This window comes from Schistocerca nitens, chromosome 12 (assembly GCF_023898315.1).
Source record: "Schistocerca nitens isolate TAMUIC-IGC-003100 chromosome 12, iqSchNite1.1, whole genome shotgun sequence".
Classification (NCBI taxonomy): Eukaryota; Metazoa; Arthropoda; class Insecta; order Orthoptera; family Acrididae; genus Schistocerca; species Schistocerca nitens.
In genome coordinates this window covers 163,846,646-163,858,918 of record NC_064625.1, presented here as the reverse complement: position 1 = coordinate 163,858,918, position 12,273 = coordinate 163,846,646, and positions in this window count along the sequence as shown.

Genomic DNA, 12,273 nt, shown 5'->3' with positions numbered 1-12,273 from the left:
GGTTGGATGAGTTTCCATTTAAGTTGTTAACAGCTGATGGTAGGATTAGTGTGGTGCAGACGCCACGAAGCCATGGACCCATGTGTTCAACAAGGCACTGTGCAAGCTGGTGCTAGCTCCGTAATGGTATGAGCTGGTTTTACATGAAACAGAGTGGGTCCTCTGGTCCAATGAACCTATCATTGACTCGAAATCGTTATGCTCGGCTACTTTCGGACCATTTCCAGCGATTCATGGGCTTCAACACTGTTTCCAGACAATGATGGCATTTTTTTGGATGGCCGGCCAGAGTGGCCGAGCGGCTTTAGGCGCTACAGTCTGGAACCGTGCGATCGCTACGGTCGCAGGTTCGAATTCTGCCTAGGGCATGGATGTGTGTGATGTCCTTAGATTAGTTAGGTTTAAGTAGTTCTAAATTCTAGGGGACTGATGACCTCAGAAGTTTAGTCCCATAGTGCTCAGAGCCATTGGAACCAAGCCATTTTTATGGATGACAATGCGCAATGTTACCGGGCCAGAATAGTTCGTTGTTTGTTTTTTAAGAACATTCTGGACATTTCGAGCCAATGATCTGGCCACCCGTCGAACATTTGTGGGATATAATCGAGACGTCAGTCTGTGTACAAAATCTTGCATCGGCAACACCTTCGCAATTTTAGTAAAGTAATATGTTTATAATCTGAAAATGCATCATATGCTTTTAGAAAATTATTTGGTAGATTAACATTCACATTTCTTGAGGAAAAACTACATTTCTACCGTTTTTTAATTAAATATTCAGTAGTTTAACATGATCAAATAATGACAAATCACCTAATTGATTATTATAAAGTACTTCATTTCTTTTACTATTTACTTTTCTGGTATTAAGAATGTCATCCTAAACGTATTTTATCAGTAACAGATGAAGTTAAATGTAATAAAACTGTTGATGAAATAAAAGGGTGTTCGATTCTAGATAATATATTTCCTTTTTTTCTTGTTACAAAGTAAAACAATTTAGCTACATAATTATCTATTAATTTTTTATTTGATTTTCCATCATAAGTTGGATAATCTGCACTATCATTTCCAATAATTTTAAAATTCATATATAATTGTGCATGATTTGGATGTAGCCAACCATCACCAATATTTATTTCAATTTCTGTATCTTTGTTAGGAACATGCAAATTATTTTTAAGTTTTTTCATTAAAAGGAAATGAACAAAACTGATAACTTTCAATTTTATTCATGTTGCAGTCAAAGATTGCTTTAGCTATTGCTTATTGTTTTAGCAATTATTTATTTATTTATTAAAGAGAAAATTTATTAAGATATTTTTAAAATAACTGTTACAGTAGCACCATTAAAGTCAATTAAATTATCATTTTCATTAGTTATAGTAACTTTTGCGGGATCTTTTGGTTCATAAATTATTGGTCCACCAGATTCAGCATTATGTTTAAATGAAGCATTAATCTTAGTTTCTTTATGAAAATGATCATTATGTTTTACATACATTCCATCAGCAAGATTAAAATTTATATTTATTAGTTCAAAAGGAATTATTTTTGTAACATCATTAGCTACAGCTTTTTCATTAGGTAAAACAACTTGATTATTAAAACAAGTAAATTTACAATTCTACCTTGAATATCCATAAATAATTTTACATCACCTTCGATGTTAATTCTATTTAAAATTTCATCTGCTTTAATATGTATATTAGGTTTTTTCGAATGAATAAATTTTTTAAATTGTTAAAACTATATTGACCTACTGGAATTTCTATCGTTTCTACATCAATATAAAGTTTATTACATTTTTTGTTGTAATATTTGGTGTTAGGAATGCTGAATAAAAACCAACTACTGAAATATCAGTATAATTATCACATATTTTCTAAGTACAGATGATTTATTACTAAGTTGAAATAGGCGACAGCCAAAGCTGTCCTTACACTGTCTCAGACAGCTCATTTACTAATGAAAAAATGTAAATAAATGTAAAAATATAAATGAAAAATATAAATAAATAAAAAATTATTAAATAAATGAACAAAACATATTGGGAACCTTAAGTAAGAATTCAGAAAATAATTTAAAAAAAACAAACATGGGAAACTTTTACCAAATTCTATAAGGTGAGTAATAATTGGTCCAAGTGGGTGTGGAAAAACAACATTAATGATTGATAATTATGTTTTAGCTCCAGGATGGTTAAATTCGAATAAAATTAAACATTTATGTATTTATTCAAGAAGTTTAGACCAACCAAAGTATCAAGAATTTATAAAACAATGTAAAAAAATGAACATAAAGTTAATAAACTTATTGTTAGTTCAATTGAAAATAAGGAAGAAATTATTCCATTAGATGAATGTGAAGAAAATACAGTTGTTGTATTTGATCACTTTATTCTATAAAATGAAGATATTGTTAGAGATTATTTTACTAGAGGCAGACACAAAGGTATAGATTGTTTTTATTTAGCTCAAACTTATTAACCCTCCAGCAGGTGCATCAACTTTTATGACGTCACTAGTCGCAATGTATCTCGTGGATACATGCAACGATTTTTGTGGTTTTTTGATTGTTTACAGGTTCTTATTCTTTTGTTTTTGTTTTAGATTGCAGTTACTTTTATTGTTACAGATTTTACAAATACAGAAGTGAACATCAGGCTCAATCCACTTTCAAATGAACCGAAATATTTGACATTTTGTAATGGAGAAGTACATGAAATTCTTTTAAAAATTGATTTTATTATAGATACAAATAAATTTTTGAACTAATCAAAGCATGTCTCTTTTTACTGATTGCCCTCTACAGAAAGACACTGTTCACAAATTATTTTTGCGTGCTTTAGCAAACAAAGATGTGTACCGCATTTTTCACATGTATACTTGCTGAGACAAGTCTTTTTTGTCTCCCTGTAGCATAACTGGCACCTTTTTCTTTTCTTGTTTTCTGATTCCAAGGATTGTTCAGCGTTTTCTTGCTCTTTTCCTTTAGGTTTGTACTTTACTAGCATTGACTTTATATCATCGGGTAGAGTCATAATAAGAGCTCTTCTTTTGAGATGATCTTGCAGTAGAGTTAGGGCCAAAGTTTTGAGGTACTCGCGCCGATTTGAGTATTTATTCCTGTTGCCCAAGAAAATTACTCTTGAGTTGATGCCTGCAATGTTCAACAGGTGGAAAAAAATCACCATAGGCCATCTTCTTGTTGACCTAGCTACATTGTAGGTTGCACAGAGTTTGTCAACTACATCAACTCCAGATTTGGTGTCATTATAGTTTAGAATAATTGCTGGTTTTTTTTCTCTAAACCTTCCGAAACCTCACTTGACGATACATGCATTCTCGAAAGGAGGACTACAGTTTTCCCTTTTTTCGGGACATACGACACAAGGGTTTCATTCTTGCTGTAGCCAAATACGCTATCATATTGCTGTCTACTTTTTGGTGCTACGAAATGCGATGGCAGTTCCTTCTTGTTTTTTCTATTTGTGCCTAAAAACGACAGTCTCCTTTTATGCAGTTCTCTTACTAACTCCAAACTAGTGAATCAGTTATCTGCTGTAATGTTTCTACCCGTCCCATATATTGGTTCGGCAAGTCTCAGAACTACTTCTTCGGCAGAGTTGTTAGTCTGAAAGGTTCCTTCTGGTTCTAATCCACAATATATTTCCATGTTGTAAGTATAATAAAGCTTGGCATCACATAGGCAGAAAATTTTGATGCCATATTTAGATGGTTTGTTTGGTATGAACTGGCGAAATCCACACCAGCCTCGAAATTCTGGTAGCTGGTCATCAACTGTAACGTTCTGACCGAGGGAGTAATGTGTATTGCAGTTCTTCAAACACATGGTGAACATTTCCCTCACGGCTGCTAATTTGTCTGTCTTGCTCCGTTTTTGTCTTGTGGCTCCATCATCAAAACGAACACATCTTATTAGGAACAGGAAACGTTTTTCGGACATGGTCATTCTAAAAATATGCAGACCAAGGTCATCTACTGTCCAGAAGTCGTGAACATTCTGTTGCCCATCACGGAACACACCAGCAAGGTATAACAAGCCAAGAAAGGCTTTTATTTCGATTGCGTCTGTGTCCTTGCAGTCACCCTCGCGAGCAAAGTTTCCTTTTAGATCAGCTATGCGCCTGTTAGTGTTGACCACAATTAGATCTAGGATATCATTACTGATGCATAGGCTCCAGCAGTTAATTTCAGTTACCATTTTCTTTGCGTCTCCAACTACCCCAGGCAGGTTGGTTAGTATATTATGAGGCCGTGTCTGTGTTGCTTTCCAAGGCACTTTCCTCCATTTAGTTCCACTCTTACCTAAAATAAAATAAGTGCATTACACCATTATTGGATATTGTTATTATTACATCTGAAAGCATATTTATTGTCTTTTCTACTCACCAAAATAGTAATGTTCATCAGTTTCTTGCGCTTCATTATTTTCCTCTTCATGATATGTGTCTGAGTCTACAGATCGAGTTTCGAGTGTATCTTCGGTTTCTGAATCAGTTTTTGCAATATCATCTTCATCTTCAATGGATACCTCGTCGTCGAGAAGAAGGCGATGTACTTCTACCAAATCCTTAGGATTTTCTAGATCATATCGTTTACTCATTTTGAAAGAGAGTACACGTGGCTACAACGAAACGTTGGTTCATTTAAAAGACAACAACGCAACTGCCGACTTGCGTACGCTGCAGACAATGCAACAGCTGCAGTCATTAGCGGCGACAAAGCGTTATCCGAGTAGGCGCGCTGTATCTGAGAGATACAGGCAGTACACGTTCCCACTCCTGACTCATTTATGACCTTGTCAGTATCAGGATAAGACTGAAATTCCTGTGAAGCATTAAGAAAGGTATGACACAAGATGTCGTGGGCCAGCAAACCGTTACCACTGTTATTTGCGGTAATATTAGAGAAAAAGTAGGTCATGTATCTCACAGATACGTGCGCGACTGTCGGAGGGTTAAAAAATACCAAAACAGTTAGAGATAATTTAAATTTTTTAAATATATATAGACAAGATGATACAAATTAAAATCATATTTATCATGAATTAGTTGGTGGAGATTTAAGGTCTGATAATTTTAAAGAAATGTGTAGCAAATGTTGGAATGATGAATTTGGTTTTTTTAACAATAGATATGTCTAGAAAATCAAACGAAGGTAAGTTTAGAAATAAAATACAACATTTCTTAAAAATGTAAATGCAAACGCTAATCACTTTTCTTCTTTAATAAATGTTTGCAAAGTATGATCAAGTATTTGTTAAAAAAGCTAAACAAAATAGAAATCGGAAAACTAAAAGAAAAATTTAAACTTTGGAAAAGCAACCAAGAACAGAATTTTAAATTTATTTACCATTTGCTTCTTGAAGTTTAGTGCTACACTTTTGAAGATTGGAAATAAGCACCCATTGTATTAAATCTGGGCAAACTCGACTTTATAAATTGGAAATACAGTTTAAGAAATTATCACAGGGCAAGTTTAGGGTCCCTAAGGCCTTACCTTTTCTGTTGCTCACTGATCTATAATAAATAAAATTAATGCAGCCTACTTGTCCAACATTCATTTGTCTTGCAAGTTCCTCAAAACGACTGGGAAGTGCCTTCCATCCATCAATATCACATAAACAATTTGAATGACAATCGCACTTTGTTAATGTTATTCCAGGAAGAAACTCTTTTAATCGAATGGCCACTGAATTGTGATTCCCAACTGAAGGATTTGTACCATCTGAGTCGTAACTAATGATATTTTCTAATGAAACATTATGCTGTACAAAGCTTGAGGCATTGTTAGCTGCAATTGGCAGAAGATATATGTTTCTGCCATGCGGGGTAGCTGCACGGTCATAAGCATATTGTCGCGGTCCGTGCGGCTCCCCTTATGTGCCGATTTGAAGTTCTAGATTCACATGCTTTACTGTTCACGTCACTTCTGGATATTCTTTCATTGAGTGTATAAATATCAATTTGTATTGTCGTATAATGTGAAGTTTTGAACGTTCTTGAGTGCTGCAATAAACTCCTAGTGTTATTGTCAATTGTAGGCTTAAACTTAATTGTGCTCATTTAAAATTTTTGAGAATAGCAGGCTTATCCTCATTCAAAAATATTGTTCTCTAATTTCATTGTACAAATTTCGAAGCAAATCAGCATTTGTGGTTCACAGTTCTGCCAAAGAATACATTACCCCTGAATTTCATTGTATATCAACACAATTAAACACGCCTTTTCGAGAATTTTTGAAAGTTACCATTGTCCTTTGCATCATCTATGAGCAGTTGGTAGTAAATCAGCATTTGCAATTTAGTTACTGTACCAGATATTCTAACGTTTTGTTTTATATCTAGCTTTCCCTTAACCAGGAGTAGACCTATAAATTGCCTCCATTTACCGTAAATTAACTCTGCTTTCAAGTTTGGTAACAACTATAACTAACCTCAAAACATTTTAGGAAACTAGTAATTTATATCACAGTTTTTTTGTGTTGCCTTAATAGGAACCTCGTTTTGTCTGTGAACCTCAATTTCTACAGAGAATTAGTAACTTTTTAACTCAAGAGATTGCAAGATAATCAGTGGGTTAATTTAAACCCCCACTATGAATGCCGTTCTTGAGCACAGGGTGAGATGGATGACATTTGTAAGCTACTGGAAATAGCTCTAACTACTGTCAAATGATTGGCAGGTGCTGCAGATTGGTGTGTTAGAAGAGCTCCTGAGAGTCGTGCACCTGTGATACCAGTACCAGAGGTACCTCAGATACTGTCCTCTCCTGTGGATCCTGTCTCCTCCGTAGAAAGTACAGGATCTGTCATCCACTTGACAGCAAGTGGCATTTCAGTGGTGGATCTGGGCATCCTGTACAGGGTGTATAGGGAACGGGGAGGACTCAGGGTGCTGTACTGATCCCCCTAACAAACAAGTTTGAGATGCTGTCTTTCACTGAAACTGAGCCAGTGGAACTCATTTCATTTGTTTTGGGGAAATCTGCTTTGCCTGGTGTCAGGAGAAGGAAAATGCAAAAGGGTAGGTGTCTCTTAATCTTTAGCAGTTGTAATGTACAGCGAATGATGGTCCCCTAAGGGAAATGGCAGCAAGGGTCAGGAAAGGACACCAGGTGCACTCATTGTGTATGCCTGGGGGCCTCATTCAACATTTAAAGAGGTTATTCCAGCAGACATTGAGGAAACAGAGTGCAACCAACTGTAGATTGTGGGGACACAACTGATGATGCCTGTCTTATGGGCTCTGAGGTCATACTTGGGTCATTCCAGCGGCTGACAGGAAAGGTTGAGAATACCAGCCCTGCGTATGGAGTTTCAATGAAGCTCACAATTTGCAACTTTGTCCCCAGAACTGATCGTGGCCCTTTGGTTCTGAGTTGAGTGGAAGGACTGAACCAGAGACTTAGAAAGTTCTGCGATAAGCTAAGATGTGACTTCCTGGACTTGCACCATCAATAGCTCAGGTGTGCATGTCAAAGGCTGACACTCAGGTAGCTGACTGTATGTGGGGTGCACACAAGGTTTTTTTTTAGATTAGATGACTCTCCATCCAGTTCAGATAACGATGGCTGTAGGAAACCCAGAAGCATCAGTGTAAGACTGAAATAAATCCCTCCCACAGGTGGGAGTATTAAAATCCTAATGGTCAACTGCCCAAGCATTTACAACAAAGTGGCAGCATTTGAAGCCCTCGTGAAAAACAGTGAAGCTCACATAATACTAGATACAGAAAGCTGATTGGAACCAGAAAATGGTAGTAGTGAGATTTTTGGGGAAAACTTAAGTGTACATCGAAATTATAGGCAAATGGCAAATGGAGAAGGTGTACTTGTGACAGTAAACAAGAAACTCAAATCTACTGAGATTGAAATTGAAGCTGCATGTGAGATTTGTTTGGCAAGACTCAGTATCAGGGATTTGTTATAAAATGTTAATTGGATCCTTCCATCGCCCACCACACTCATCTACAGATGTAATTTAAAACTCTGGAAACACCTCAGTTCACTTGTACATAAGTTCCCTAGTGATACTGTCATCATTGATGGAGACTTTAATCATCCAACAATTAATTGGGAAAAATTACAGTTTAGTTAGTGGTGGGTATGATCAGACGTCCTGTGAAACATTAGTAAATGTCTTCTCTGAAAGCTACCTAGAACAGATAGTTACATCTTATGGCAAGAAATAGACCTGATGTCTTTGAGGATGTCCACATTGAAACTGGTTCCAGTGAACATGACACGGTTGTGGCACCAATAATTACCAAAATACAAAGGACAACTAAACCGAGCAGAAAGATACACATGTTCGGTAACCTAGATAAAAAAATCAGTAGTGTCATATCTCAGTGAGAAACAGCACATGTTAGGAGCATGTAGAGGAACTATAGCTCAAGTATAAAAGAATAGTTGACCATGCACTGAATACATACATACCCAGTAGAACAGCTCATAATTCGAGGGAATCTCCATGATATACAGTCACTGTAAAGAAATTTTTAAATAAATAAAGACAGATGCATAACAGGGGTGAAACAAAGTGTAGGTCTATAGGTAGAGAGACGCTGAATGAAACGCTTTTGGTTGTCAAGAGAGCAACGTGTGATGCCTTCAATGACTACCACAGCAGAATATTGTCAAATGATATGCCAAGAAACCCAAAGAAATTGTCATATGTTTAGGCTATCAGCGGCACCCCGAAGTTAGTGTCCAGTCCTTAGCGAATGAGACAGGATTTGAAATTGTGGGTAGCAAAGCAAAAGCTGTAAAGCTTAACTTCGTTTTAAAATGTTCCTTTTCAAAGAAAAACCCAGAAGAATTGCCCCAATTTAATCTTAGCACCACGGAAAAGATGAATGAAATAAGTATTACTGTCGGTGGTGTTGAGGAACAGCTGAAATCGTTAAACCTGAACAAACCTCTAGGGCCTGTGGGATCCCTGTCAGATTCTATACTGAACTTGCGGCTGAGTTAGTCCTTCTTCTAACTATAATCTATCATAGATCCCTTGAACAAAAAAGGGTTCCCAATTCTTGGGAAAAAAGCACAGTCGTAACTGTCTAAAGAAGGGTAGCGGAATTGATCCACAAAAGTAGCATCCAATGTCCTTGACATCGATTTGTTGTTGAATCTTATAACGTATTCTCTGAGCTCAAACATAATGAGGTATCTTGAACGAAATGACATCCTCAGTGCCAAATAGCATGGATTACAAAAACATAAATCATGGGAAACCCAACTTACACTTTTCTCACATGACATACTGAAAGCTTTGGCTGAAGGCAATCACACATGTAGTATTTGTTGATTTCCGAAAAGCATTTGATTCAGTACCACACCTACGCTTATTGTCAGAAGTACGATCATATGGGGTATCAAGTGAAATTTGTGGCTGGACAGATAACTTTTTGGTAGGGAGGAAGCATCATATTATCTTGGATCGAGAGTTATCATCAGGTGTAGAAATAACTTCTGGTCAGCCTCAGGGAAGTGAGTTGAGACCGTCGCTGTTCACGGTGCATATTAATGGCCATGCAGACAATATTTAGAGTAACCTCAGATTCTTTGCAAATGGTGCAGTTATCTATGTTGTTGTTGTTGTTGTTGTTGTTGTTGTGGTCTTCAGTCCTGAGACTGGTTTGATTCAGCTCTCCATGCTACTCTATCCTGTGCAAGCTTCTTCATCTCCCAGTACCTACTGCAACCTACATCCTTCTGAATCTGCTTAGTGTATTCATCTCTTGGTCTCCCCCTACGATTTTTACCCTCCACACTGCCCTCCAATACTAAATTGGTGATCCCTTGATGCCTCAGAACATGTCCTACCAACCGATCCCTTCTTCTGGTCAAGTTGTGCCACAAACTCCTCTTCTCCCCAATCCTATTCAGTACCACCTCATTAGTTATGTGATCTACCCATTTAAGCTTCAGCATTCTTCTGTAGCACCACATTTCGAAAGCTTCTATTCTCTTCTTGACCAAACTATTTATCATCCATGTTTCACTTCCATACATGGCTACACTCCACACAAATACTTTCAGAAACGTCTTCCTGACACTTAAATCTATACTCGGTGGTAACAAATTTCTCTTCTTCAGAAACGCTTTCCTTGCCATTGCCAGTCTACATTTCATATCTTATCTACTTCGACCATCATCAGTTATTTTGCTCCCCAAATAGCAAAACTCCTTTACTACTTTAAGTGTCTCATTTCCTAATCTAATACCCTCAACATCACCCGACTTAATTCGACTACATTCCATTATCCTCGTTTTGCTTTTTTTGATGTTCATCAAAGACACCATCCATTCCGTTCAACTGCTCTTCCAAGTCCTTTGCTGTCTCTGACAGAATTACAATGTCATCGGCGAACCTCAAAGTTTTTATTTCTTCTCCATGGATTTTAATACCTACTCCGAATTTGTCTTTTGTTTCCTTTACTGCGTGCTCAATATACAGATTGAATAACATCGGGGAGTGGCTACAACCCTGTCTTACTCCCTTCCCAACCACTGCTTCCCTTTGATGTCCCTCGACTCTTATAACTGCCATCTGGTTTCTGTACAAATTGTAAATAGCCTTTCGTTCCCTGTATTTTACCCCTGCCAACTTTAGAATTTGAAAGAGAGTATTCCAGTCAACATTGTCAAAAGCTTTCTCTAAGTCTACAAATGCTAGAAACGTAGATTTGCCTTTCCTTAATCTTTCTTCTAAGATAAGTCGTAGGGTCAGTATTGCCTCGCGTGTTCCAACATTTCTACATTTTACAGTAGTTCATTTATTCACATCTATACACGAGCAAAGCTTACTCAGAACTAACATGGCGGCACTGCACAAAGATAATGTTTAGCTTAGTTCAAAGACGATACTCAGATCCATTCTGGTGTCGACCTCATCGATGCCACACTTGTCTGACAACTCTATACAAATGCCACTGGTCTGTCATAAAGTGAAGGCCATCATCAGCCACTGCATCTTCTTTGGTGAGATGTAATGCCTGACATTTGATATTCTTAGCAAACTCTTGACACTGTGGGTCTCAGAATATTCCATTCCCATAGTACTTCCAAAATAGTGTCCATGCATCAAGCTCAAACTACTGTTCCACATTCAAAGGCTCTTAATTCCCATTGTGTGGCCACAATCACATTATAAAGCTTTTCACATGAGTACAAATGATGGCTCTGCTAATGTACTACCTTGTGTACATGATACTACCACCATCTGTATATTTGTTTATACCCCATGACTTTTATCACCTCAGCATATGCAGCTGCATTTTTTATGTAAAGAAAATTTTTAACAGTTACAGCCTTAAGGAGTCCATTCATAATCATAATAATCATTAAACATTAAATATAGAAATGCCTGAAACAAGACTTAAAAAAACATGGCTGGCAGGCATGAACACATGGGAATAAAGCTTTTTAACACTTTACCTGTGCAGGCACATTGCATCTCCTAATACCTTTAAAAATAATATCCAAAAATGGCCAGAAGAAAAGGTTTTTACACTCTTAAAGAATTTTGAAGTAGCTGAATAATATATTCAAGACCAGGATAATACTGGGTGACAAGTGGTGTGCTCCAGAGTTTATTTTTGGAGGAATCAGTAGTAGCAGGATTGGATGTGATGGTCCAGAAAATCTGTTTTCGAACTAGGCTGTTGGGGTAATTACGTTCAGTGAAGGCTGACATGACAATGTTGTATTGCTGTAAAGAGTCTGCATCCAAAGAAATACATTTGCCTCAAATTCCAAGCCTGTATGGGAGCAAACATTTGACACTGAAAGGTTTAATGTGGACAGAAGTGTGTAACTTGTCCTCAGTGAGGATTAGATAAACATCAACAAAAGTGACATGGGACTCAGGGTAGGACTATGTGAAATTTAATAGGGAGAAGGTATTTAGAGTATCCAGAAATTTTAACAGGTCAGCCTCACCATGAGTCCATACACCAATGACGTCATCAATGTATCAAAAACAAACCAGGGGCTGAAGGCTTATGAATCCCAGGAAAGCCCCTGCCCCCCTCCCCAAGAACCCATGATTTCCCATAATCATACCCTGAAATGAGATTCTGTCTGGGAATGTGCCCACCCCACATAGAATAGCTTTTTGCTGCCTTAGCAATCTCTGAAACATTCCTGTCAGGCACAATGCTCCTTCCGCACCCTTCGCCCTACCCTACGGCTCCTATCCATGTGGCTGTCACCACTGCAAGACTTGCCCTATACACCCTCCT